The sequence below is a fragment of the Sinocyclocheilus grahami genome, unplaced genomic scaffold (assembly GCF_001515645.1).
Source record: "Sinocyclocheilus grahami isolate Dianchi unplaced genomic scaffold, SAMN03320097.WGS_v1.1 scaffold1000.1, whole genome shotgun sequence".
Classification (NCBI taxonomy): Eukaryota; Metazoa; Chordata; class Actinopteri; order Cypriniformes; family Cyprinidae; genus Sinocyclocheilus; species Sinocyclocheilus grahami.
Genome location: NW_015506179.1, coordinates 499,764 through 507,847, shown reverse-complemented (window position 1 = coordinate 507,847; position 8,084 = coordinate 499,764). Strand labels below are relative to the sequence as shown.

The window sequence follows — 8,084 nt, the reverse complement described above, 5'->3', positions numbered from 1 at the left end:
CTCACACACACGCTCTCTCTCTCTCTCTCTCTCGCGCACACACACACACACACTCACTCACATGCACATACACACGCGCGCACACTCACACACACAGACACACTCTCTCTCTCTCTCACACACAGACACTCTCTCTCTCTCTCTCTCTCTACACACACACACACACACACACGCCCCCACGCGCATACACACACACACACGCACTCACTCGCATACACACACACACACACACGCACTCACCTCGCATACACACACACACGCACTCACCTCGCATACACACACACACACACACACACACGCGCGCACTCACCTCGCATACACACACACACGATCAAATAGCTGTTGATCTGTTTGAAGAGAGCGGGGTGATGTATGCATGCGGATCATGCGAGTGTCATCTATTGCTGTTCTTCTCTCCGATATCTTCCCACAGATCATTGATCCCAAAATGCCAAGGGAGGGTGTGTTCCACCGGGGCGTCCCGATTCCTGTCCCGCCGATAGAGGTGCTGAAGCTGGGAGAGCAGATGACGCAGGAGGCGCGCGAGCATCTCTTCCTCGTGCTCTTCTTCGACAACAAGAGGACCTGGTTAGTTACACGCTCATGCTCTTCCTCTTGCTTTTTGCACTGTTAGGACACAAACAAATGTTTGTGTCTGTCAAAAATGCTCATACATTTAAGAGGAACCACAATTACACTACTCTTCAAATGTTTGGCCTCAGAAATTAATAGCTTTATTCGTCAAGGACCCATTAAATTGTTCAAAAGTGACCGTAAAGACATTTATAATGCCACAAAAGATTTGTTTCAAATAAATGCTGTTCTTCTGAACTTTCCACTCGCTTTCGTCCTCGTGTTTTGAAGTCGCTGCTGTGATGAGAGGAATCTTCCACACATACAGTCATACAAACTTCTCTTGGTAATTTTTCCACTGAGGTGACGGATATATTTTTCAGCATGCGGTTTATGTCTTTGATCTTGAATCTTCTCTTCACTTGCACCAGTGAGAGCAGAAATGATATTCTTACATTGATATTCAAAAACCTAGAAATGCATCTATTTCACAACTAAGTGCATTTTACTGTAATTGCCATACCATAATGACCAAAAATCTCATTCTCATTACTGTGAAGTGTCTTAAAATTCTCATTTGACGTATTTTTATTTTTTTTGGTAATTTGCAGCATTTTAATGGTGATTATTCTTAATGATCACACAATCATTACCGTAGTACAGGGGTCCTCCTGAATCATCATGGTAAATGCAGGTGGGGGTTAATGTGCTTAATATTCATTAAAATCTTAATGAAAAACATCTTAATGATCTTTCTCATTACAAGAGGCTCCATAATGCAAGTTGATGTTGATCCACTTTGACCTTCTCATGAGCGCGTTGTAGCCCTGTCAGCATCTCTGTGTGCAGACAAACAGAGAGAAATAGGCCAGAGGAAATGAACATGCTGTACAGAGCTGAAAGTACATATGGATGAGAAAAGAGACACTAAATGTGTGCGTGTGTATGTATGTGTGTGTGTGTGTGTGTGTATGTATGTTTGTGTGCGCGCGAGTGCGCGTGTGCGTGTGTGTGTGTGCGCGCGTGTGTGCGCGCGTGTGTGTGTGTGTGTGTGTGTGTATGTATGTGTGTGTGCGCGCGAGTGCGCGTGTGTGTGCGTGTGTGTGTGTGTGCGCGTGTGTGCGCGCGTGTGTGCGAGCGTGTGTGTGTGTGTGTGTGTGTGTGTGTGCAGGCAATGGCTGCCGCGCTCCAAACTGGTTCCTCTGGGCGTCAATCAGGATCTGGACAAAGAGAAGATGCTGGAAGGCCGGAAGTCAAACATCAGGAAGTCTGTTCAGGTGGCGTATCACCGCGCCATGCAGCACCGCAACAAAGTCCAGGGCGACCCCAGCAGCGACACGAGCGACAGCGACTGAACACATGGTTTACACGACTCCAGACGGTGATGCATTTCCACTGAAACACACTCTGATGCTCTCTACTCTGGTGCTAAAGTGCTTCGGGCCCGGTGTGAAAGACGTGTGCTCAGGATGTGCGTTTAATGTTAGATGTGGCTGCAGTCATAGATACACAGTCTTTTTACCTCACACTACAGCCAGTATTCCAGATTTGATGAACACACTCTCTGTCAGCAAAAATAAAACACACCCTCGCTTAAAACAATTCAGCAGACCTGAACTATGTGATCTGCTGTGTGCGTGCGAGAATCCATGTGTATGCTGGTAGATGAGGCTGACGTGAAAAGCATGCTACACATTTATGCTGAGGATGCACAAGTGAAATGTGATGTATTTATTTGTTCTTCCAAATGACATTTATTCCATTTAGACACACACACAGAGAGAGACACACACACACACACACACACACCCTCGGCTCGAGAAACGGTGTATCTGTTGGTATTTGTCATGTATATTTCTCTTGTGCTCTTTATTGTTCATTGAGAACGAATGAACGAACTAACTGTTGTCTGATCATGTGCCAGTTCTGTCACTGTAGAACTTTTATAAATATATATAAATAATTCATGCGATAGACTTTAATAAAAAAAGGTTTGAGTTTTGTACATCTGTTTCTTTTTTTCTTTTTTTTTCTTGGGTTTTGTTTTTGGCGAGTCGACTAGAATGCATGTAGAAATGGGTGTGAAATCTCGGTTACTTAACCAAACCATCAAGTTCATTCATGATTAGTAGGCTTAACCCTAACGATGTGTTTGAAAAGGATCTTTTTATCCTGAAAATGCTAGTTACTGTTATTGCATTGGACGTTTTTGCTCACAAATGGTGAATTTTTTTATTTATTTATTTTTTGGTTCCACTGAGGATTTACATCGCACCCATTTTCAATGTAAGTTTTGTGTTGTTGTTGTTGTATTTTTCGCTGCACAGAATCCCCCGAACTTTGCTAAATTTACAGTAACACACCCTTAGTGTTTGTGCTTCAACACGGCTCTCCTCAACAAGCCACAAGATCTGAGCTATTCTTCATTAGAAGCCAAACACTTCCAGATAAGAGTTCGTTCAAACACTAATTTGAGCAATGGTGATAGTCATGCTTGCAGACACCGCTACAAATAGAGGAAAACAGTCTTCCTGTTAGAGCACTGAATAGATGAGAGACAGAGAAATGAATGTAGGAGATGAAGCAGAACTGGTTTGTGACTGACTCACACCTGTAGGACAGGTTGTTCAGAGCTGGGCTTAGCAGCTGTTCTCCTCCTCAGGCAGTGTAACCCAAACCAGCCACGACATTGGATCTGTATTCATGCTCCTCATTCTGCTTTGGATTTGACCTAAACCACTAATCCTGACTAATTACTTCCTGCTCAACATACAGACTCCACCAGCACGGTCATACTGATGCTGAATTGTGATCCGTCTCCTGCTCCTGGCTGATGTGTAACTATAGTCATTTTTCTCAAAGCGACTGTTCAGGGTCTAACTTGCTGCACTGTACACTATAGAACTACTAATTTAGAAATAGCATGTGAAACGGTATGCATTATGCATACAGTAAGTTTCATTTATATAAGGTAGGTTATTTTGTGTTTAAAAAGAAAAAAAAAAGGTTTTGTATGCTAATTGTGTTCATTCTTGAATGTAGCCGACTGGACACAAGATACACACTAATGCAACGTTTAATTTACGCACAGATATGAATTCTCAAAGCTGCACTTGAAAACATTTCCTTCGGGTAATGCAAATCTAGTTTCACACAGAAAGACCCAGGCTGACCCAGCCTCATTTGTCTGGTCTTGATGTGGATCTCTCGGGGACCGTTGTAATTCTATCTAGGTGTGATTGCAAAGAAAACACTCTGTGGGTGAGGCTCGTGTGAAGAATATCCTCACAGATATAGACGCCTACCAAACTCTTAATGCACACTAACTCTGCTTTACTTGCCATTTGTGCTTGTATGTAATCACACGTTTGCAGAAGTTTCTTACAGGCATACAGTAGCTCACTGTGGAGAGAATATGCATAAATGTTCATGGATTTTGGGTCATTGATAAAACGTTTTTTTTCCCTCTTGATTAATTTATTCATAAATACATTAGAAATGCAATGCATACAGATAATGACTTAAGTTCACCTCTTCTCATATATGTTTCATACATGGATATGAAGGTCTGTAACTTGGTGGATGTAACCTAATACTGAATATTAAAGGAGTAGTTCACTTCCAGAATGAAAATTGTCATCTACTCACCCTCCTCTTGTTCCAAACCTGTATGAGTTTCTTTCTTCTGTAGAACACAAAAGAAGATATTTTGAAGAATGTTGGTATCCGAACAGTTGATGGGCACCATTGACTTTCATATTAGGAAAAAAAAATTCTATGGAATTCAACAGTGCCCATCAACTGTTCAGATACCAACACTTTTCAAAATATCTTCTTTTGTGTTCTACAAACTCATACAGGTTAGGAACAAGAGGAGGGTGAGTAAATGATGACCAAATTTTCATTCTGGAAGTGAACTACTTAAGAGTTATTTTATCAAAGTTTTGACATGCTGCTATCATGTTTGTAGCATGTTTCAGCACATTATAGCATGTCCTAAGCTAGGATTTTTTTGTGATAGATAAATATACAGATACAACACTCTGTAAGAATTATTGTATGAAAGTTTTGACTACTTCAATGAAAGTCTATGGGATTTTTTTTTATTTTATTTTTTTGTTGATTTGAAAGATAGCATACAGCATACAGTCATAACATCCTGAAGGTCTGGGTTGAGTTTGGTGGTCATAGCTTGAAAGTTCTAGGAGTTATTCTCAGAAGTAGTAGAAGAAGCAGCTTAAATAGTAGATCAGTAAGTTGGATTTGTCAAGTGAATGTTTCTGTGATGCGCAGCTGTATTTTCAGCATCATTCCTCCAGTCTTCAGTGTCACATGAGCTTCAGAAATCACTATAATATGCTGATCTGCTGCTCAACAAACATTTCTGATTACTAAACAGTTGTGTTGCCCAATATTTTTATGGAAACGGTGTTACATTTAATTTTTCAGGGTTCTTTTGTAACATTTGTAACTATTTTTTCCCCTAAACTTTTGAATGGTATATACACCAGCTAGAGATAATGTATGATATTTTGTGATGATAAAATGGTGAAATACCAACAACACATTACAACATTGATGATACCGTGATGATAAAATCTAGGATGGTCTAACCAAGATTACACACGGTAGTATTTCTCACATGGTAGTTGTGGTGAGATGATCTTTACTGATGCCTTACTATGTTGGTCTGTTATCTGTGTTTGTGTCATATCCACAGTTCAAGTTCTCATATATGAGTGCATAAAAGTGAGAAGGTGCATGTGTTCACCTCAAAAAGATCTCGAGATCGCATGAGCAAAACCTTTTGCTTGCTGCACAGCTCTTTTCCTGTCAGTCACTGCTTGTGGCAGTCTTTGAAGCTCACGATATGCATGTACCTGTAGAACTGCTGACTGGCACGTCTTCAAAGTCTTTCCGATGTACTTACTCCTAAATGCACAAACATGTCATTATATGCAGGAACCCTTGCATGCTTAATGCTAACTACTATTTGATTTCACTGTTGTTCTGTATGTTTATGGATATATTGTCCATATCTGTTTTTATACTAGTCTGGAATGGCATACTGCTGTATGTAGATTGTATACTGTGTGTATATGAACAGAACACCTGGATGACCTTTATTGTTTATATGCAGCATTCATTGACTCTGTCCCAAATGGAACCCTAAGCCCTTGTGGTTTTCCTCCGAGTCCACACTTTCTAGACATAATGCTACTTTGACTGTCAGGTAGAACAAAAGTGAGCACTGAAGGCACATAGTGGCCACAAAGGGGGGCATTCACAGGCAACATTAGCAAGCTAAAATGATGAATGGGACACCCTATGGTCTTCTGGACTTAACGGACATGTGGCGGCCATTGTAAGTCCATAAGACCGCAAGTGCACATGAAGAATGCCATTAGGGACAGGGCCATTCGTTTTTCTTTGTAAACATTAAGGGTGTCCAATCCTGCTTCTGGAGACACACCTGAACCAGCTAACCAAGGTCTTTACCCCCTATTTCCAGTGTGAAGGAACTGGAAGTGCTATTTCTTTTTGGATTTATTAAGTCAAGTAAAGTTTATAGCTAGGACTTTATACAAATTGCTATCATATGCACAGACTGGTAGGAGAACTGACACCTGTTCACACAGATAAAACCTGGAAACCAGGAGTTAAGGCCATATCCATATGATAAAATCTGACCAAATGTGCAGAGAGGCCCAGCCGGCTGCCATACAAATGTCCTCCAAAGTCACACCCTTGGATAACACTAACACAGAGGGGATGGAGAAGACCCAAGAGAACCTAAGGTGGCACTTAGTTGTTTTGCTCAATGCACACAGATGCACCTCTGCCAAATCAGACCCACAGTTTGAAAATGCAACTTTTATTCTCTGGGCATCAACCCATGCCTTGTGAGAAGATTCAATTGACCACAGATGTGCACACCGCCCTTAGCAATACAAACTTTTCCATACTAACTTCCACTTGGGGAACAAATGCATTCCCCCTGGATGGTTTATGTATGAGACATATCCATCCTGAAAAACACATGACAATAACCTGGTGTCAATGATTGTCTTCTGGACAACTGTCAGATCAGCAGTCTTCCCCATGATTGTGTAGCCTAGTGAACCAAACTGAGACACCATTTTGAAGGCTCAGGAAACCTTTGCAGGTGTTTTGAGTTGATTAGCTGATTGGCATGTCACCATATTCTAATTTGTTGAGATAGTGAATTGGGGGGTTTTTGTTAAATGTGAGCCAAAATCATCACAATTAAAAAAACCAATGACTTAAACTACTTCAGTCTGTGTGCATTGAATTTATTTAATACACGAGTTTCACAATTTGAGTTGAATTACTGAAATAAATGAACTTTTCCACGACATTCTAATTTATTGAGATGCACCTGTATATACTCAACCATGTAGTGTATGAATTATATAAGGTTATTTTGTCATTCATAAACTGAGTCTGATAGTCCCTCCCCCTTCACTACGTAATTAAAGTTGCGACAGTTGAGTGTATGAAGTGTTCAACATTCCACACTTTGTTTTTTTTTTGGTTCTTTAAAGGCACAATATGTAATTTTTCGCCACTAGAGGGCGCGTATTCAAAATAAACGGAGACAAAGGCGTAGTTTGATGACACCGTGACTGAGTGTGGAGTCATGGGAGTTGTGGTCTTCATCCCCACAGCCGATGCAATACGACGGGACTCGGGTAGAAATCATGTTCATGGATGAGCTAATGATTTATTAACGTATTAGAATGAAGCAGGGTGAGGCTGAAAGCCGTCGAAGCGAAACAAGGCCGCTGAACGAGCGGGACACACCCCTCGAAAGCAGCAGGGTTTTTATTATGCCACAGTCGAGTGCTTTCGCTCCTTCTGGTCGTGCGTATGTGGGGTAAAGCAGCGCTGTTTTATCATACTAGATACGTTTGAACATTCTGTTATAATGCTACTCGTCACCGGTCTATTAAAACACACAACATATTAAAGCGTCTTTGGTGTTTCCATGTTTTCTACAAAACAAATCGAGGGGTTATGATGTCATTGGCAGGCGACAAAATGACACTATGGACACGGTCCGTGTCACTAGTTAAAATTGCTTATTTCTCTGGATTTAAACATTCTTCGAAACATTTGGGATAATGTAAGTACACACGTCAGCAAAATATATAACACTGTTCTAGTGGTTTTTGGATATTTTAATTAAAAAATCTTATATATTGTGCCTTTTAAGTGCATCATCCTGGTATTTAAAGTGCACTTTTTCTCTTTGGAATTTTCAGTGTGAACGCACTACTCACACGATTTATACTACAAAACGTCATAGAATAGTGCATAAGTATGCGATTTGGGACGCACCTATGGACATAGTGTCCGTGACGTCACCCGTAGGTTTCCGAAGAGCGTTTTTGAAGCCTAAAGTAGGCGTAGCCGTCCATCGCCATCTTGGCAGCGTGTCACTCCCGGATAATTGAAAATGGGCAAAGAGGCGGGAGCTGGTTGCTGAA

The 8,084-nt window shown here is 41.1% G+C and overlaps 1 protein-coding gene across 1 annotated transcript in view; it reads left to right on the top strand.

Annotated features, from left to right (window-relative positions):
• The window catches only part of LOC107565412 (peregrin-like), a 33,580-nt gene that overhangs the window by 20,653 nt on the left and 4,843 nt on the right, over positions 1 to 8,084 (top strand). The gene's annotated exons all lie outside the window — the stretch shown is intronic.